This window comes from Sapajus apella, unplaced genomic scaffold (genome assembly GCF_009761245.1).
Source record: "Sapajus apella isolate SASKATOON/1434 unplaced genomic scaffold, GSC_monkey_1.0 scaffold19, whole genome shotgun sequence".
NCBI lineage: Eukaryota > Metazoa > Chordata > Mammalia > Primates > Cebidae > Sapajus > Sapajus apella.
This window is the reverse complement of record NW_022436959.1, coordinates 28,077,087-28,099,454: the sequence shown is the minus strand read 5'-3', so window position 1 is coordinate 28,099,454 and position 22,368 is coordinate 28,077,087.

Below are 22,368 nucleotides of genomic sequence, written 5' to 3'. Positions count from 1 at the left end.
TTTACAAGAAACAAACAGACAAACCCATTCAAAAGTGAGCAAAGGATATGAACAGATACTTTTCAATAGAATACATATATGAGGCCAACAAACATGAAAAACTGTTCATCATCACTGATTATTAGAGAAATGCAAATCAAAACCACATTGTGATACCACCTCGTGCCAGTTAGAATGGCAATCATTAAAAGATCTGGAGACAACAGATGCTGGAGAGGATGTGGAGAAATAGGAACACATTTCACTGTTGGTGGGAGTGTAAATTAGTTCAACCATTGTGGAAGACAGTGTGGCACTTCCTCAAGGACCTAGAAATAGACCCAGCAATCTCATTACTGGGTATATACCCAAAGGAATATAAATCATCCTATTATAAAGACACATGTGCAGGTATGTTCATAGGGGTACTGTTTACAATAGCAAAGACCTGGAACCAACCAAAATGCTCATCAATGATAGACTGGACAAAGGAAATGTGGCACATATACACCATGGAATACTATGCAGCCATAAAAAATGATGAGTTTGTGTCCTTTGTAAGGACATGGATGAATCTGGAAACCATCATTCTCAGCAAACTGACATAAGAAGAGAAAATCAAACACCACATGTTCTCACTCATAGGTGGGTGTTGAACAATGAGAACATATGGACACAGGGAGGGGAGCATCACACATGGGGAGTCTATTGTTGGCGGGGCTAAAGGAAGGACAGCGGTGGGGGTGGGAAGGTTGGGGAGGGATAATGTAGGGAGAAATGCCAGATGTAGGTGACGGGGGGATGGAGGCAGCCAACCGCGTTGCCATGTATGTACCTATGCAACAATCCTGTATGATCTGCACATGTACCCCAGAACGTAAAGTGCAATTAAAAACAGAAGGGTAGACAACATGTGACTTACAAGCCCTTTGAATATGTAATGTAATGTTAAGTATTGTGTTCCTATAATTTTATTGTATAATAAATGACTTAATACACTTTATATTTCATAAATAAATGTACCTGTCTACTGAAAAAAAAAAAAAGAGGCTATTGGGCTGAGGTTTTCAAGATATAGGATTATGTCATCTGAAAACAGGGTTAGTTTGACTTCCTCTTTTCTTATTTGATTGCCTTTCTTTTCTCTTACCTGATTGTTCTGGCTAAAACTTCCAATACTGTGCAAATAGAAGTGATGAGAGAGAGGGCATCCTTGGGGATGACATGCTTTGAGAGCATTTATCAAATACATCCAGAGATTAAAACGCAGCCTAGTAAGAGCCTGAAATGCCCTCTTTTGTTTAATTTTAATCTTGGCATTTCAACTTAACTCAAAATACATGTTGTTTCTTTAGGGTTACTAAATCTTTGATTTATTAATTACAAAATCTACTTTGAAATAACATACTACTTAACATATAATGCAACATTCTACTTATACTTAGATTTCCCCATTCTTTGTGCCAGTGTTTCCTGTATTTTTCTAAATGCTATACTTACTAAAATGTGTTATTATATATGATTTAAATCAGAATTTCCTTTACTATGCTTTATTTTTTCCAATTTCTATTAACATGTCTGTAAGTTTGCTTATCCTTTTTCATTGTTTCTAATTTTGTTAAGCATATGAAATAAAGTTTTGAATATAGATATTTTAATTTTCAGTTTTACAATTTCTACTTGATTTGTTATATATAGTTTCCATTCCACATCTTGTACGTCTCACCTCTTTACTCCTTATATCTATCTTTTCCCGTAAAATATTGAACTTATGTGTGTTTCTTTTCAAGTTCTTAGATGTTAATCCCAAAAATGGAATCATTTGAAGTTGTCTTCTTTCTGGACTGTTGTTTATCATCTTGTTTGAGTCACATTCATTTGTCAAATATATTTTCCTATCATGTCATACATGTTTTCTTATCATGTTGGGACATTGTTTTCTTATCGTGTTCTTCAAAAAGAACAATGAAGATCTAAGTGAATTTTCATTTTGTTTTGTTTATTTTCCAGGGAGTTGTAAAGTTGAGTTGCTTATAGTTCAGATTTGCCCTTATGTGAAATTGTGAAATTGAGTTAAAACTGGGCCAAAATTTAAATTAGATTTAATTTGCCTGTGATTTGTCCAACCTGCAATATCCAAACTTCTATTTGACTTTGTTTGAGCTGGGAATAAGTTGGACACAGTGTTTCAGATTATTCTGGTGTACTTTTGAATTCTATTCTAGCAGGGCTCCAGAACCCAAGTACTGCAACAATATGCAGGGTTACCTAATTCTGTCAGTATCCTAGTCCTTTCCTCATGCTATTTCCCATCAACAAAATTAGCAGAAGGGTAGAATAAGAAGGGTTGGGCTGAGAAATGTATTGTATTAGGAGCTCTTTCTTTTTCTAGTATATTTTATCAGCTCATACTCTTGAACAAAGGTCAGCTGACTCTTTTTTTCTGTCTCTGAAAATTCTCTCTCTCTTCCAATGGCAGGACTGCCCCTTCCTCCATCTGTACTCAGACCATGTGATGATCCATGTTTGGAAGTTGCCATAGCTCTCAGCTCACTTTTAAAGTATTAATTTCTCAATGGATTCACCTTGTATCCTCTGCTCTTTGATAGTCTCACAAAATATATGGTTTTAATTTTATCTAGTATTTTTAGGTGTGAAGGTATTTTGTACCTTTCCATAACATCCCATGCCAAAAAGAATATTGCCTGGCTTGGCTTTCTAAGAATGTTGGTGTCTGCTGTCTTCTGTATTGATTTTTTTAAAAAGGAAACAAACTGCATTCTAAAGATACTGCCTTCAGGAGTTTTAGTGATTTGTTATGTATGAGTGAAAGAGAAATGAAGCTGTTTTTCAGTAAGTTATGACAATGAGAGGGGAAGACATCCAGTTTTGCACTGCAGTTTTTCCAGATCCCAAGTTTGTCTGTGTCTAAATAAGTATCGTCATTGTTCCTAGACAAGAAAACAAAAATGAGAATATGCCCAGCTATTGGTCTTGTAAGACAAGTAGTATTCCATCATCACAAAAGTCCCTAGGAAACCATTTAAATGGCTTTGTTGATTTTCCCTTGTTGGTGCATTTAGTTCAAACAGCTCCCATGAAACACCTCTGTACTTGAGCTAGGATTCTTTGACAACTAGTGAAAAAACTACCAACCCATGAGTTGCTTTTACTTTTCTTTCTGATTATTCAGATCAAAACTCACACTGAGGTTGTAATGTAAGGTTTAAAAGTACAAGAAGCTTGAAGCAATTGTTAAATTGACTTTATTTTTAGAGAAGTTTAAGCTTCACAGCAAAATTGAGTGGAAAGCACAGAGTTTCCATATATCCCATCTCCACGCATGTGTAACACATTACCAACATCTTCTAGCAGAGTGATATACTTGTTGCAAATGATGTGAACCTACATTGATATGTCCTTATCATACAATGTCAGTAGTTTATATTAGGGATCACTTGTGGTGGTGCACATTCTATGGATTTAGGCAAATTTATAATGACAAGTACCCACCATTATAGTGCATACAGAATAGTCTCACTGCCCTAAAAGTTTCTGTTTTCCACCTATTCATCCATCACTTCTTTTAAGTCCCTGGCAATCATTCATCTTTTATGTCTCAATAGTTTTGTCTTTCCCAGAATGTCATACAGTTGGACTTATGCAGTGTATAAATTACTTTTAGATGAATACTTTCACATAATAATATGCATTTAAGGTTTTTCCATGTCTTCTCATGTCTTGGCATCTCATTTCTTTTAATGCTGAATAAAATTCTGTTGTCTTGATGTACCAAAGTTTTTTTATCCATTCATCTTATGAAGCACATCTTGGTTGCTTCTAAGTTTTGACAATTATGAATAAAAATGCTATGAACATCTCTGTGCAGGATTTTGTATGTATATAAGCTTTTTATTCATTTAGGAACCAAAGAACATGATTTCTTGATTGTATGGTAAGAGTATGTATAGTTTTATAAGAAACTGCTAAACTGTTTTCCAAAGTAGTTGTACCATTTTACATTCCCACCAGCAATAAATGAGAATTTCTATTGCTCTGTCTACATCTTTATAAACATTCAGTATTGTAGAGCTCTGGGTTTTGGCCATGTTAATAGATATGTAGTTGTATCTCATTGTTGTTTTTATTTGCAATTCCCTAATAACACATGCTGGTATGCATCATTTTATATATTTAATAATATATAAAATTATAAATTTTTTATTAATAATCTATTAATATCTATTAATCTGTAGATCTTCTTTGGTGAGATGTCTGTTTAGATCTTTCAACTATTTTGAGTTGTATTGTTTCTTTTCTTATTGTTAAGCTTTAAGAGTTCTTTTTTTTTTCTTTTTCTTTCCCCATTTATTTATTTTATTGCATTTTAGGTTTTGGGTACAAGTGAAGAACATGCAAAATTGTTGCATAGGTACACACATGGCAGTGTGATTTGCTGCCTTCCTCCCCATCACCTACATCTGACATTTCTCCCCTTGCTCTCTCTCCCAAGCTCCCCACCCCCCACCGTCCCTCCCCTATTTCCCCCCAACTGACCCCAGTTGTAGTGCTCCCCTCCCTGTGTCCATGTGCTCTCATTGTTCAACACCCACCTATGAGTGAGAACATGTGGTGTTTGATCTTCCGCTCTTCTGTCATTTCACTGAGAATGATGGTTTCCAGGTTCATCCATGTCCCTACAAAGGACCCAAACTCATCGTTTTTGATGGCTGCATAATATTCCATGGTGTATATGTGCCACATTTTCCCTAACCAGTCTATCATCCATGGGCATTTGGGTTGGTTCCAGGTCTTTGCTATTGTAAACAGTGCTGCAATGAACATTCGTGTGCACGTGTCCTTATAGTAGAATGATTTGTAATCCTTTGGATATATACCCAGTAATGGGATTGCTGGGTCAAATGGAATTTCTATTTCTAGGTCCTTGAGGAATCGCCACACTGTCTTCCACAATGGTTGAACTAATTTACACCCCCACCAACAGTGTAAAACTGTTCCTATTTCTCCACATCCTCTCCAGCATCTGTTGTCTCCAGATTTTTTAATCATCACCATTCTAACTGGCGTGAGATGGTATCTCAATGTTGTTTTGATTTGCATTTCTCTGATGACCAGTGATGATGAGCATTTTTTCATATGTTTGTTGGCCTCATGTATATCTTCTTTTGTAAAGTGTCTGTTCATATCCTTTGCCCACTTTTGAATGGGCTTGTTAGTTTTTTCTTGTAAATCTGTTTTAGTTGTTTGTAAATTCTGGATATCAGCCCTTTGTCAGATGGGTAAACTGCAAAATTGTTTTCCCATTCTGTTGGTTGCCGATTCACTCTAATGACTGTTTCTTTTGCTGTGCAGAAGCTGTGGAGTTTGATTAGGTCCCATTTGTCTATTTTGGCTTTTGTTGTCAGTGCTTTTGGTGTTTTGGTCATGAAGTCCTTGCCTACACCTATGTCCTGAATGGTTTTGCCTAGATTTTCTTCTAGGGTTTTTATGGTGTAAGGTCTTATGTTTAAGTCTTTAATCCATCTGGAGTTAATTTTAGAGTAAGGTGTCAGGAAGGGGTCCAGTTTCTGCTTTCTGCACATGGCTAGCCAGTTTTCCCAACACCATTTATTAAACAGGGAATCCTTTCCCCATTGCTTGTTTTTGTCTGGTTTGTCAAAGATCAGATGATTGTGGATATGTTGTGTTGCCTCCGAGACCTCTGTTCTGTTCCATTGGTCTATATCTCTGTTTTGGTACGAGTACCATGCTGTTTTGATTACTGTAGACTTGTAGTATAGTTTGAAGTCTGGTAGTGTGATGCCCCCCACTTTGTTCTTTTTGCTTAGAATTGACTTGGCTATGCGGGCTCTCTTTTGGTTCCATATGAAGTTTAAGGTGGTTTTTCCCAGTTCTGCGAAGAAGGTCATTGGTAGCTTGATGGGGATAGCACTGAATCTGTAAATTACTTTGGGCAGTATTGCCATTTTCACGATATTGATTCTTCCTAACCATGAACATGGAATGTTTCTCCATCTGTTTGTGTCCTCTCTTATTTCATTGAGCAGTGGCTTGTAGTTCTCCTTGAAGAGGTCCTTTACGTTCCTTGTTAGTTGTATTCCTAGGTATTTTATTCTCTTTGTAGCAATTGTGAATGGAAGTTTGTTCTTGATTTGGCTCTCTTTAAGTCTGTTATTGGTGTATAGGAATGCATGTGATTTTTGCACATTGATTTTGTATCCTGAGACTTTGCTGAACTTGCTTATCAGTTTCAGGAGGTTTGGGGCTGAGACGATGGGGTCTTCTAGATATACAATCATGTCATCTGCAAATAGAGACAATTTGACTTCCTCCTTTCCTATTTGAAATTCCCTTTATTTCTTTTCCTTGCCTGATTGCTCTGGCTAGAACTTTTAATACTGTATTGAATAGCAGTGGTGAGAGAGGGCATCCTTGCCTGGTGCCATATTTCAAGGGGAATGCTTCCAGTTTTTGCCCATTCAGTATGATATTGGCTGTTGGTTTGTCATAAATAGCTTTTATTATTTTGAGATACATTCCATTGATACCTAGCTTATTGAGGGTTTTTAGCATAAAGGGCTGTTGAATTTTGTCAAAGGCCTTCTCTGCATCAATTGAGATAATCATGTGGTTTTTGTCTTTGGTTCTGTTTATGTGGTGAATTACGTTTATAGACTTGCGTATGTTGAACCAGCCTTGCATCCCCGGGATGAAGCCTACTTGATCATGGTGGATAAGTTTTTTGATGTGCTGTTGCAATCAGCTTGTCAGTATTTTATTGAAGATTTTTGCATCTATGTTCATCATGAATATTGGGCTGAAGTTTTCTTTTCTTGTTAAGTCTCTGCCGGGTTTTGGAATCAGGACGATGTTGGTGTCATAAAATGATTTGGGAAGAATTCCCTCTTTTTGTATTGTTTGGAATCGTTTCAGAAGAAATGGTACCAGCTCCTCTTTGTATGTCTGGTAGAATTCGGCTGTGAACCCATCTGGACCTGGGCTTTTTTTGGGTGGTAAGCTCTTAATTGCTGCCTCAACTTCAGACCTTGTTATGGGTCTGTTCAGGGTTTCGGCTTCTTCCTGGTTTAGGCTTGGCAGGAGGCAAGTGTCCAGGAATTTATCCATTTCTTCCAGGTTTATTAGTTTGTGTGCATAGAGTTGTTTGTAATAACCTCTGATGATGGTTTGAATTTCTGTGGAATCTGTGGTGATATCCCCTTTATCGTTTTTTATTGCATCAATTTGGTTATTCTCTCTTTTCTTTTTTATTAATCTGGCTAGTGGTCTATTTTGTTGATCTTTTCAAAAAACCAGCTCCTGGATTTATTGATTTTTTGAAGGGTTTTTTGTGTCTCTATCTCCTTCAGTTCTGCTCTGATCTTAGCTATTTCTTGTCTTCTGCTAGACTTTGAGTTTTTTTGATCTTGCTCCTCTAGCTCTTTCAGCTTTGACAATAGGGTGTCAATTTTTTATCTCTCCTTGCTTCTCATGTGGGCGCTTATTGCTATATATTTTCCTCCAGTGACTGCTTTAAATGTGTCCCAGAGATTCTGGTATGTTGTGTCTTCATTCTCGTTGGTTTCAAAGAACATCTTTATTTCTGTCTTCATTTCATTGTTTATCCAGTCAACATTCAAGAGCAAGTTGTTCAGTTTCCATGAAGCTGTGCGTTTCTGGGTTAGTTTTTGAATTCTGAGTTCTAACTTGATTGCACTGTGGTCTGAGAGACTGTTACAATTTCCATTCTTTTGCATTTGCTGAGGAGTGATTTACTCCCAATTATGTGGTCAGTTTTGGAGTAGGTGTGATGTGGTGCTGAGAAGAATGTATATTCTGTGGATCTGGGGTGGAGAGTTCTGTAAATGTCTATTAGGTTTGCTTGGTCCAGGTCTGCGTTCAAGTCCTGGATATCCTTGTTAATTTTCTGTCTGGTTGATCTGTCTATTGTTGACAATGGGGTGGTAAAGTCTCCCACTATTATTGTGTGGGAGTCTAAGTCTCTTTGTAAGTCATTAAGAACTTGCCTTATGTATCTGGGTGCTCCTGTATTGGGTGCATATATATTTAGGATTGTTAGCTCTTCTTGTTGCATTGATCCTTTTACCATTATGTAATGTCCTTCTTTGTCTCGTTTGATCTTTGTTGCTTTAAAGTATAATTTATCAGAGATGAGAATTGCAACTCCTGCTTTTTTTTGCTCTCCATTTGCTTGGTAAATCTTCCTCCATCCCTTTATTTTGAGCCTTTGTGTATCCTTGCATGTGAGATGGGTTTCCTGGATACAGCACACCGATGGGTTTTGTCTTTTTATCCAATTTGCCAGTCTGTGTCTTTTGATTGGGGCATTTAGTCCATTTACATTTAGGGTTAATATTGTTTTGTGTGAATTTGATACCGCCATTTTGGTGCTAGCTGGGTGTTTTGCCCTTTAGTTGAGCTGGTACTTGTTCCCTTATATGTGTAGAGCCTCTTTCAGGAGCTCTTGTAAAGCTGGCCTGGTGGTGACGAAATCTCTGAGTACTTGCATGTTCCCAAAGGATTTTATTTTTCCTTCACTTATGAAGCTTAGTTTGGCTGGATAGGAGATTCTGGGTTGAAAGTTCTTTTCTTTAAGGATGTTGAATATTGGCCCCCACTCTCTTCTGGCTTGTAGGGTTTCTGCTGAGAGATCTGCTGTGAGTCTGATGGGCTTCCCTTTATGGGTAACCCGACCTTTCTCTCTGGCTGCCCTTAGTATTTTCTCCTTCATTTCAACCCTGGTGAATCTGACGATTATGTGCCTTGGGGTTGCTCTTCTTGACGAATATCTTTGTGGTGTTGTCTGTATTTCCTGGACTTGAATGTTTGCCTGCCTTGCTAGGTTGGGGAAGTTTTCCTGGATAATATCCTGCAGAGTATTTTCCAGCTTGGATTCATTCTCTTCGTCGCATTCAGGTATGCCTATCGAACGTAGATTAGGTCTTTTCACATAGTCCCACATTTCTTGGAGACTTTGTTCATTCCTTTTTACCCTTTTTTCTCCAGTCTTGCCTTCCAATTTTATTTCATTGAGTTGATCTTCGACCTCTGATATCCTTTCTTCTGCTTGGTCAATTCGGCTGTTGATACTTGTGCATGCTTCACGAAGTTCTCGTGTCGCGTTTTTCAGCTCCATCAATTCACTTATATTCCTTTCTATTTTGTCCATTCTCGTTAGCATTTCGTCAAATCTTTTTTCAAGGTTCATAGTTTCTTTGCATTTGGTTAGAACATGTTCTTTAAGTTCACAGAAGTTTCTTACTACCCACCTTCTGAAGTCTGATTCTGTCATTTCATCACACTCGTTCTCCCTCCAACCTTGTTCTCTTGCTGGTGAGGAGTTGTGATCCCTTGTAGGATGAGAGGTGTTCTGGTTTCGGGTGTTTTCATCCTTTTTGCGCTGGTTTCTTCCCATCTTTAAGGATTTATCCACCTGTCGACTTTGTAGTTGCTGGCTTTCGGATTGGGTTTCAAATCTTTCAGATTGACATTCTGTTTGTTGATGATGAGGTTATTTCTGTTTCTTGGTTTTCCTTCTGACAGTCTGGCCCCTCTGCTGTAGGTCTGCTGAGGTTCACTCCAGGCCCTACTTGCCTGGGATTCACCTGCAGCAGCTGCTGAACAGTAAGGGCTGTTACCAGTTTTCTTCTTCTGCTATCTTTGTCCCAGAAGGATACCCGCCTACTGTCAATCTGATCTCTCCTTTATGAGGTGTCTCTTTGGATATATAGGGGTCAGGGAGCTGCTTGAGGAGACGGTCTCTTCTTTATAGGAGCTCAAATGGTGAGCTGTGAGCTCTGTTGTTCATTCAGAGCTGCTGGGCAGGTACATTTAGGTCTGCTGCAGCAGAACTCATAAACTGCTTTTTGTTCCCAGGTGCTCTGTCCCAGGGATTTAGGGCTTTATTTATGAGTTTCCATTATGCTGCTGCCTTCTTTTTTTTTTTTTTCCTTCAGACCTGCCCAGCCCAGCAAGGAGGCAGCCTAGTCACTGTGGGCCTATAGAGGCTTTGCTTAGCTGCTGTGGGCTCCGCCCTGCTGCCGAGTGAACTTCCCTGCAGTCCTGTTTATATGGGTGTAGTTAGAACTGCTTTGGCGATGGTGGCCCGCCTCTGTTGGGGCGGAGTCTCTCTGTTGTGGCGGGTTGCCTTGGCAACGGCGGGCTGCCTCGGTAATGGCGGACGCCCCTCCCCCACAGAGCTGGACCGTCCCGGGTTCAGCTGCGCTTGCTGTGAAAGTCTCAATCCACAGTTTCTGATTGCTGTTCTTTTGTGGGGGTGGGACCAGCCGAGCCTAATCGCCTGGCTCCCTGCCTCAGAGCCTTTTTTAAGTTGGTGTTCCAGTCGCCTGTTGAAGAGGCGCCGGGGTCTGTTTGTTTTCCCCTGCGGCCACTCACTGCGCTGGCTTAAACAGCGGCACTGATGTTTGTGGCGCTTTTTTCTTTTCTTTTTTGCCCTGGAATCTACTGTCCTGGTTCTCTGCTCAGTCCCCTTTTTAAACTGGCGAATGGGCAACTTCCCGTGGCTTCAATCGCCAGCCTAAAGGGCCCCCGGACCAGTGTATTTTGTATGGAGAACCGCTGCTCTGGGGCAACGACAAAGCAGCCACGCGGGGCAAAGCAGCGGTGGCGGCCATCACAGCCACGCTGGCCGAAACAGCCGCGCTGGTGACCTGTGGAGCTCCTCTGCCTGGGAATTTCCTAGTCTGTGGGCAATGAAAACGCAGCATCCACGCACCCTCTGTGCTTTCACTGGGAGCTGCAATCCTGAGCTGTTCCTAAATGGCCATCTTGGATCCTCCCAGCTTTAAGAGTTCTTTGTATATTTTTGTTACTAGTCCTTTAGTAGATATGACTTGTAAATGTTTTTGTCTCAGTCTAAGGCTTCTGTGATTTGTCTTGTAATTATTTTAAATTTAAATAATTATTTTAAATTTTGAAGCAAATTTTAATTTACAATTTGATTATGGGAAATTTCAAATATATGACAGTCAAAAACAAGAGACATCCATGTATATCTAATATCAACTTATGTTTCATTTATGTGCCTTCATATTCTGCCCTCTTTCTCACTCTATGGGATTACTTTGAAAATGCCAGGTTTAATTTAATGTCAGCTGTAATATTTTCAGAATTCCTCTCTAAAGGATTATTTTTGAAATAATCATTATTATATAATTAAAGCTTATAAAGACTTGACTAAATTCTTTATATCAACAAGTATCCAGTCCACAGTTCTTTCATAAGTATCATTTTGTTTGCTTAACTTTTTAAAAAATATTTGGTTATTTCAAGTTGGTATTCAAAGTTCAAACATACTATTTAATAAACATGTCTTCTAAGATTACCTTAATGTATTCGTTCCTGCAGTTTTTCCTTCCCTTTTGAAATGTATTTGTAGAAAACAACTAAGTCATTTGTATTTTTTGTATTTAGATCTAGAAGCTCTATCTGATTCAGGTTTGATTTCTTTCTTAAACAAAAGTATCTCAGATACAGTTAGGTGCTGCTTAAATAAGAGTCCCACAATATCTAGTTATCCCTCCTTTTAGTAATGTAATTTTCAATTTTCATCGTGAGTTAACACAATGGTGACACTATGTATTTTATGTTTAATTATAAGATAGACTATACGTGTAGAAAGAAATGACTTCACCAATCATTTTGTTACTGTGGCATACATTCATACAGGAAATAATGACAGGATGATTGATTCTTTCCTCTTTGATGTGTTTTCAGAATATTTCGTTGGCTTTCTAACGTCTTTAAAATGTGAGCATTAGCAGGTTTTTGTTTGGTTATGTCTATAGGATCATTAAAATTGCAATATATTTAACATGTTTCAACTCATTGCAGTAATTCATTCAATTAATATTTAACTTTTTTCTTTTTTGTTCATAAGGGATTTCTTCAAGTTGGCTCCTGAGTCCTTTTTACTCAATCCTAGTATTTTTGGAAGTTTCTTTGGTTTCTGCTATGAAAAAATGACCAGGCTTACCTTACATATTTCATGCCTGGGATCAGCCATCTTTCCAAGGAACTCTGGTTACTTTTAATGGAATATGGTATTGAGAATCCAATATTATTACACTGATGCTCATTGTTACTAGGCTGGTCAATGTGTTCAGGATTTTTCAATAGAAAGAACTAGGAAATTGGTATTATCATTATTTTTAAGACAAAATATGTAAATTCATATTTAGGAATTTTTTATTATGTCTGATTTCATATTTATATTTTTTCTCTTAAGTTTAAATATTTCCCAATGACACTAAAATTATTACTTACATATTTTATTATTTATTTATTTTTTGAGATGAAGTCTCACTCTGTCACTTAGGCTGGAATGCAGTGGGGTCATCTTCACTCACAACAACCTCTGCCTCCCGGATTCAAGCAATTCTCCTGCCTCAGCCTTCCTATTAGCTGGGATTACAGGTGCCTGCCACCATGCCCAGCTAATTTTTGTATTTTTAGTAGAGACAGAGTTTTACCATGTTGGCCAAACTGGTCTCTAACTCCTGACCTCAAGTCATCTGCCCACCTTGGACTCCTAAAGTGCTGGGATTGTAGGCATGATATTGCTTACGTATTTTAACACAGACAAATATTTTTCATATATGGATAAATTAGAATGACTATACCAATATTATTACAACTTAAAACAACATATATTTATTATCTCACAATTTCCATGGGTCAAGAGCCTAGGCATGGCGAGGAGAGGTACTCTATTCTCAGAGTGTAACAGGCTGTAGAAAAAATGTTAGCTTGCCTGCATTCTTATGTGGAGGACCACTCACTTCTAAGCGCCTTCAGGTATCTAATAGAGTCTTTATCTTTCTTTGTATGGCAAAGGGCCCCAGCTTTCTTCTGGCTGCTGCCTGAAGGCTTCCTGACATTTCTTTTGAATTTGTAAAGAGCAAAAGCAGAGTCTTTAACTTCAGCTAGAGCCCAGTTGCTTTTTTGAAGAGCTTTCACTTAGGTCAGCTCTACTTAGGATAATCTTCCATTTGATTGATCTGAGACCTTAATTACATCTGCAAAATCCTTTCATTTTTGCCATATTCTATTCCTAGAAGCAAGTCATAGTTCCCACCCACATTAAGGGAAAATGGATTGTTGGCTAAAAGAATAAGAAATCACGGGAGGAGATTCTGACCTTGCTCAGAAGGCCCTTCGCACCAAGGTCATGTTTGCAGCATCATGTACGTTTGCACTTCAAGTCGGTTATGATGTGAAATTTGGGGAAAATGTGGTATTTTTTGTTTTCTTTGTGTGTTTTTAAAGTTTTTTTGTGTTTTTTATTACTTTTTTTTTTCATTTTTCTCTGAAAATGATTCATTGATTCTGGAGGTCTCTTGTCCATACTTTGAATCCCGGAGCAGATGTCCCCCTCAGGTGGCAGTGTGTACAAGGAAAAAAGCATAGATAGGTTTTAGAACCAGAAAGATCTGGAGTTGAATTCCAACTCAGTAGCTTTTCAAGGGCATTGCCTTAGAATTCACTTTCTTGCTTTGTGAGGATAAAATAAGATGAAGTTAAAGTGCCTCGCACAGTATACGGCGCATGGTAGTGCCTCGTCACTGTCCTCTCTGATGATGCCATCCTGCCCTGCCCCTTCCTCTGTTCCCACAGTGCTCTGCACGTCTCTGCTCCAGCATGCACTGTGTTGGATCTTATTTGTTTGTAAGCTTGTGCTGTTGCTGCTTTTAGTCCCTGAGCCCTCGGAGTTGTCACATACCAAGCAGTCTTCCAAGGAGCTGCTCTTCCTGACCATGGTCTCTCCATGCCCAGGGAGGTTGAAGCCCTAGGTGTTGCCTTCAAGGAATTAACAGTGTCCTTGAAGTGGTGAAGTGCATATTGCGTGAACCAAGGAAGAACACCAAAGCAGCTGGAAACTGGCCTTTTCAGGCTTCTGTGTACCTGTGATCTGTCTCAACTGGCTCTTCCCTCCCTTGCCACCATGGAGGAAGAATGGAAGGGAAAGAGCGTAGGAGGGTGGGCTCAGGGAGAACTGGACAGAGCAACCAGAAGATACAGAAAGAAGCCTCATTAGGACTTGAGTATTCCCCAGAGGCACTCAGCCACAAGGAGGATCTAGCATGTATTTGTATCCTTGCAATTACGTGACTTAAAGTGACTCAGAGACATCTATATGTGTGTACGTACTCCACTGACTAAAAATGAAGTAAATATATGATTTTTTGGGAAAAAAAAACTTATATATACACAAAGCCTGCACACAGATAATTATAGTATCTTTATTCATAATTGTAAAAACATACAAGCAACCAAGATAAGATGTGCCCCATAGAGGAAAGGTTAAAATAACTTTGGTACATCCACACAGTGGAATTTTATTCAGCATTAAAAAGAGATGAGCTATCAAGCCATGACAAACTTGGAGAAACCTTAAATGAGTATTATCATGTGAAATAGTCCAATCTTTAAAAGATACATACTATGTAAGTCCAAATACATGAAATTCGAGAAAAGATAAAAACTGAGACATTACAAAGATTGGTGCTGCTAGAACTTAGTGGGGAGGGAGCAATAAATAGGTAAAGTACAGAAAATGTTCAGGGCAGTAAATCTATTCTGTATATTACAATGGTGTATGTGTCATTATACATTTGTCTATACTTATAGAATGTAGAACACCAAAAGTGAATTCTAACATGAACTATGGACTCTGCTGATAATTTTGTGTCAAAGTGGGTTCATGAAATGTAACAAGTGTGCCACTCTTCAGGGGATATTAATAATAGGGAAGGTTATGTGTGTCAGGACAGTGCTATACGGGAAATCTCTGTACTTCTGCTCAGTTTTTCTGTGAATCTAAAAGTAGTCCAAAAAAAAAAAGTCTATTTTTAAAAGTAAAGATATGTCATGCTAACATAATCAAAGAAAGTTTGAATAACCATATTAATTTCAGACAGAGCAGATTTCAAACTAAGGAGAGCTATTAGGGCTATAACTTTGATAATGATCAAAGGGATGATTTTCTCCAAGAATACCTGACAGTCCTTAATAGGTGTGAACATAAAAACAGGTTCAAAATTCATGAGAAACCATATAGAACTGCAAGGAGAAATAGATAAATCTGGAGTTTCACACCTCTTTATCAATAATTGATAGATTTAACAGGCAAAAAATCAGTAAGGATATAGTGAAATGAATGGCACCATTAATCAACTAGATCTATTTGACATTTATATAATACATCATTCCCAAACAGCAGAATACACATTTTTGCTAAACCTATATGTAACATTCTCTAAGGCAGGTCGTATTCTGGGCCATATAACAAATCTTAACACATTTAAAGGTTAAAAATTATACAAGATATATTCCCAGACCACAATGGAATCAAATTAAAAATAACTGAAAAATCTCAAATATTTGGAGATTGAACAACACACATTTAAATATCATGTGGGTCAGAAAAGAAATCTCAAGAGAAATTAAAAATATTTTGAAACAAGTTAAAAGGAAAACACAATTTAAAATTTGTGGAATACAGAAAACAGTGCATATATATATATATTAGAAAACCATGATCTAAAATCAATAACGTAAGCTTCTACTTTGCGAATCTAGAAAAACAAGAGTCAATTGAATTTGAACTAAGCAGAAAAAAGAAATAAAAATTGTGGCACATATCAATGAAATTGAAAACAGAAAATTAATAGAGAAAAATCAAGGAAATAAAGCAATAAAATTGCTCAACCTATAGCCAGGCTGTATTAGTTTGCTGGGGTTGGCATAACAAAATAGCAAAGCCTGGGTGGCTTAAACAGTAGATATTTATTTTTTCATAGTTGTGGAGGCTAGAATTCCAGGATCAATGTGTGGACAACTTTAGTTTCTCCTGAAGCCTTTCTCCTTGGCTTGCACATAGATGCTTTCTTGCTGTGTGCTCACATGAATGTTCCTTTTTGTGTGTACGACCCTGATGTCTCTTTATGTGTCCAAATTATCTCATCTTATAGGGACATTAATTAGATTCAATTAGCGTCTATCCTGATGGCCTCATTTTAACATAATCACCTCTTCAGAGCTGTCTTTCCAATTATAGTCACATGCTGAGGTACTAGAAGTCAGAACGTTAACATATGAATTTTGGGGGCACAATTCAGTCCATAACAAAGCCTAATCAAAAAAAAAAAAAAAGAGAGAGAGAGAGAGAAAACACACATTTGTAATATCAGAGATAAAACAGCAGCCATTACAGCAGTTCTAATGAGTATTAAGAGAATTTGAAAGAATAAAGGAACAACTCTATACCCGCAAATTTGTTAATACAGATTAATTGTACCAATTTCTTGAGAAAACAAACTATCAAAAGTAATGCAAGGACAAATAAATAATTTGAAAAGGGCTATATGTGTTAAAAAGAAGAATGATGGTTGTCAGAGGCTGAGGAGGACATTAGGGAGGAAGGGGAGAAGTGGGAATGCTTAACAGGTGCAAAAATATCATTAGATTTAATAAGATCTAGAATTTGATAGCACCACAGACTGATTACAGTCATCAACCATTTATTGTACATTTAAAAATAACTAAAAGAGCGTAACTGGAATATTTGTAACACAAAGAAATAATAAATGTTTGAGGTGATAGATACTGCATTTACCTTAATGTGCCTATTACACATTATATTCTTGTAGATTAAAAAAAAAAACTGAATCAGTGATAATAACTTCAAAAATGAAAATCACCAGGCTCAGATGATCTTAATAGTGAATCCTGATGAATATTTTAAAAAAATTCATTCTGATTGTCTAATCTATTTTTTTTTCAGAAAATTGGAAGCAAAAGGAATACTTCTTAACTAATTCTGTGAAGCCAGAATTACCCCAATACTAAAACCAGACAAAAACATTACAAGAAAGAAAAATTATAGAGGGATCTGTTACATGAACACAAATGAAAAAATTTTCAATGAAATATTAGCAAATGAACCTTAAAATGTATAAAAAATTGTATAGCACTACCAAGTAGTATTTATTTCAGGTTTTTCAAGGATGGTTCAATATTTACATAATAAAAAAGAGGTAGACAAACAACAACTATACAGAAAGACTAAAATAGGACAATTTTTCAATAGAAAATTGCTGACCAAGCAAGATAGTAAATTCTTATAGATTTGGCTAGTCTTTTCTTGTGGCCTTAGGGGAAAAAAGATGGAGCTTATGCTAGTCCATTCAGGTGTTTATTAAAATGCACCATAAACTTGGTGCCTTATAAACAATAAATATTTATTTCTCATAGTTCTGGATGTGGGGAAATCCAAAATCTAGGTGCTACAGATTTTGTGTCTTGTGAAGGTCTGCTTCCTAATCAAAGGCCATTTCTCACTGTAACCTCCCATAGAGGAAAGGTGAGGGAGTTTTCCGGCCTGATTTTTATAAGGACATGTATCTCATTCATGAAGGCTCACGATCTCATCATCTCTAAAAAGCCTTGCCTCCTAATACTATCATCTTGAGTGGTAGGATTTCAACATATGAACTTTGAAGGGACATTGCAGGGCAACTATCCTTAATTAAATTTAAGAATGTAAGGTAAATGATGATAGTTTTTAGGGGCTTCTAGCATAAAGTTAAGGAAAACCGTTTGAATGCAGTTGTCAAAAGCACCAAGAACAGTTAAGTTCACTCATAGTAACACTCATAGTGTGGTGTAAAATGAGAAACTATATTTTAGGAAAAATAAATAGGAGGAAGTTTATACAGAAGGTATCACTGAACCAGGAAATTTGGATATGATCTGTATTAATTCCAGTGATATTTGTATCTTCCTGGTACATATTTTGTGGAAGAAATAAGCTTATTTTAAGACTGGCCTAGGAAAGAAAATTATACATATCTTGCCCAGTTGCTGTCCTACCCCAAAGACTGTTTACTACTTCCTTATTTTGAGCAAGGTAGCTTTCCAGTAGTGCCTTATTTTTTTTTAATGGATGCCTATTATTAGTAGCCAAATTCTAAATTATCAAAGCACATTTTACATTAAGGAAACTGTTATTTTCATTAGAAATAATTTCATATATGTGTCAAGAATCTTATTTAAGATTTTCTGGCCAAGATGGATAACTAGAATCAGCTAGTGTGTGCAGCTCTCATGGAAAGAAGAGAGAGTGGTGACTGAACACTAGCTCTTCAACTGGAACATCCAGGTGGACACATTGGGATTCATCAAGGAAGCAACTTGACCCACAGAGAATAGAGACGAGTGAGACAGGACTACTGCCCATCTGCGAGTGGCGTGGAGCCAAGTTTCCCCCACCATGGAAAAACAGTGAGGAGGCATTCCCCAAGGACCCACACTTCAGCAGCTCTGGGCTCAGGAGATTCCCCATGACCGCTCACAACAATGGCCTCCAGATCTGCATGGAGAGCTACGTGGGGAGAGACTTTGCTTAAGCACAGGCAGAGTCCTTGGGGCCTTGGATCCCAAAGAGCTCCAGCACCAGTGGCTGCAGCTGAGGCAATAGTGGGGGCTAGGCTCCCTTCCATGCCCCCAGAAAATGGGCCGAATCCACGGAGCTGAGCAGTAATGGACTACAGGCCTTACCTACATTGCACATCACAGGATAAGAGCCACTTACCTGAGACCCTACCGAGGTAACCTTAGCTCTGCCTGAGTTCTCAGGCCAGAACCACCTCTGCACTTCCTTGGGACAGAGCTCGCGGAGGGAAAGCAGACAGGCCACAATTTTGGCTGTTCCACAGCCCTCACTCCTGTTGCCCTCAGGCTCAGGAAGGTTTGTGATAATTAGGAACTAATGCAGACTCCAAGCACAGTGCAGCTGCATTACAGAAAAGTGGCCAGACTGTTTTCCACATGAATCCCCACCTCTGTTACTCTTCATGGCCAGTGCCTCTCAACCTGGTCTCCCAGCACAGCCATCCTGTCCCCCTGCCTAAATACTGCAGTCACTTGCTGCTCTGCATTTCTCTGAGGAGGAAATCAGAGAGAAAACCCGCCACTCGTCTGCCATTGCAGCTGCAGTGATACAGTCCTTACTGTCCTTAGGCTGGTAGCTACAATATGAAGAGGAGCCCAGTCTTTCTTCCCTATGAGCCACCTTCAACTCTTCACCAGGCAAGGGCCCTGGCTTGGAACTGCAGCAGAGCTTCCCCACCCCTGACTGAACATACCTGCTGGCAGTGGCTCCATGTTTCCCTAGAGAGGGGCTCCCAGAGGTAACCAACCAACTCTGTGCCATTGCCATGGCTACAGTTCTGCTGCCGCTGCCCTCAAACTTGGGAAGAAACTAAGAGCCTGAGGGTTTTTCTCATGCTTCTAGCACTATACAGTCACCATATAAAGAGGGGCCCTGTGTCTCTTCCCTGTGAACCCTTGACCTCCAGCTCTTCACCAGTGGGGCCCCCAGCTTAGGCCAGCAGCACAGTGGCCCTGCCCCTAGCCGAACATCCCAGTAGCAGCTGTTCTGTGTTTCTCTGAGGTGCAGCTCCCAAAGCAACTGAAAGCCCCTCTGCCACTGCTGCTCTTGCTCCCATTGGACTGGGGAAGAGGCAAAGACCCCGAATGCTTTAACCACACATTTAGCAAACTACAGCCACCCTAAGGAGAAGAGGCCAGTCTGTCTAGCAGATGAATTCTCTACCCTCCTTGCTTATCATCAAGCAGGGGCCCCTGGCTCTGGCTTAAAATGCAATGATCCCATCCGGGGCCAGTTGTACCAATTGATAGCAGCTCTGCATTTCTCTGGTGTGGAGCCTCAAAAGACAAGTGAAAGGTCTTCTGCCACAGCCACTGCCAAGGTCTTTCCTTAGAGCTGGCAGAGAACATAAAGCCTGAGCTCACCTTAGGGCTGCAGAGTGCATCTGAGGAGTGCCAAGTAGAGATCTGCAACCAGCGCTTGAGCGGGAGAGGAGCCCACGCTTTCATAGCACTGTGAAGGAGCATGACTGCAATTGTGAGGAAATAGAGAGGAGCCATCTGACTGAGCAAGAGCCTTTAACTGCTGGCCATTACATTTAAGCACCATCTTCCGGATTACATCATAAATTTCAACAACAAAAATATTTTGCTGATATACCCCCTGTGAAAACAAGAACAAGAACTGAGTTACAAATAAAGACTTACATAAAATCTTGGCCTTCTGAAAACATCAAGAAAAGAATTTGACTATATTCAAATTATACCACAGTTAAACATCAACACACAGAGATGAGAAAGAACCAGCACAAGTACTCTGACTACTAATGTAGTCAGGGTGTCTTTTTTCCTCCAAATGATCACATTAGTTCCCAGCAAGGATTCTTAACTTGGCTGAAATGTCTGAAATGACAGAAATAGATTTCAGAATGTGGAGGAATAAAGATAATTGAGATTCAGAAGAAAGTCAAAACTCAATCCAAAGAATCTAAGGATTACAGTAAAATGATATAGGAGCTGAAAGTTGAACTGACCATTACAAGAAAAAAAAAACTGATTTGATAGAGCTGAAAAATGCACTACAAAAATTTCATAATGCAATTATAAATATTAATAATAGAATAGACCAAACTGAGGAAAGAATCTCAGAGCTGACTGATTCTCCAAACTAACTCAGTCAGACAAAAATAAAGAAAAAAAGAATAAAACATAAATGAAACATTGATAAATATTGAATTATATAAAGAGACCAAATCTATGACTCATTAGTGTCTCTGAAAGAGAGGGGGTGATAGCAGGCAACTTGGAAAACATATGTTAATATATTTTCCATGAAAATTTCCTCAACCTTGTTAGAGAGGCCAACATTCAAATTCAGGAAATGCAGACAGAGAACACCTTTGAGGTAATACACAAGAAGACCATCTGCAAGGCACATAATAATCAGATTCTTCAAGGTGAAAATTAACATAATGTTAAAAAGCAGATAGAGAGGAGGGGCAGGACATCTCAAAAAGGAACGCCATGAGTGGATCTTTCAGCAGAAAGTCTGCAAGCCAAAATGGATTGGAGGCCTATATTCGGCATTCTAAAAGAAAACAATTTTTAACCAAGAATTTTATATTCAGCCAAACTAAGTTTCATAAGCATAAACACCTGATTCTATGTCATTTCTTTTAGTTTTAGAGATGTCTGAGGATTTGATGCTTGGCCAATTCTCCTTACAACATAAACTCACAAAATCATTTGAAAAATTCCATACTAAAGTCAAGGAAGATATGAACCTGATCAAAATATCTATTGAACCAGACACTGTCAACATTATTTATTAAATAAGGAAAAATCAGCTTTGATGACACACAACTGCATTTATAGATGGAAGATGGTCATGGACTCCTAGTCATGTATATTGGAAGGGGCTATGTGATTAGCTTGTTATAAAGGCTAAAGGGACCTTAGAGCTTATTGGCCTCCCTGATCTGAGGTTGTCTGCACATATTCAACACACATCATTCCTTGGTATAAAATGTATGGGATACCAGAAACTGAGCCTAGGGATCACATACTTCCACTATGCTATGGCTGTGGATACTATGTAGCCTGTTCTTTTCTTTTAAGCTTTAGGTAACTAAACTTGGTGCTTGCAAAAGCCTATTACATTTAATAAATTCATTCACTGATAAAAATTCAAGCATGTAGCTGCTGGTAGAGCAGAGTGGAAGTTGTAGCATTCTTGGCCCATTAAATAATACATAATTAAACAATTATGAGCTTAGACAAAAGGCCATAAAATTACTATACCACATAGTCTGTGTTTCCGTCAGTCGTCCAACATGCAAAAGTTTTGATCTAGTCTTCTGAAGTCTTTGAAAAAGGTTGCTTATGAGAATAAAAGAGACAATTCCAGGAATTGAGCCAACTTTGGCATCCAGGCAGGGGATCAGACCTTTGACTCAGCAACAAAGAGACAAGTATTTTCTGTTAGGAGATAAAGAATATAAATTAGACTGAATAAATATATGTGCTCTTCTCAATTATTTATGGAAGTACCCCTGCTTTTTTAGATTATCTCTATCTCCAGATTTTAAACTAAATGGGAAAATGAAAAAAAAAAAAAAAAAAAAAAGAAAGAAAAAAAAGAAACCTAAGAACTAGATGCCAGACTGTAGGACATGTTGGCTCACACCTGTAATCCCAGCACTTTGGGAGGCCAAGATGGGTGAATCACCAGAGGTCAGGAGTTTGAGACCAGCCTGGCCAACATGGATAAACCCCATCTCTACTAAAAGTACAAAATTAGCCAGGTATGGTAGAAGATGCCTCTAATACCAGCTATTTGGGAGGCTGAGGCAGAAGAATCGCTTGAACCCAGGAGGCAGAGGTTGTGGTGAGCCAAGATCTTGCCATTGCACTCCAGCATGGGCAACAAGAGAGAAATTC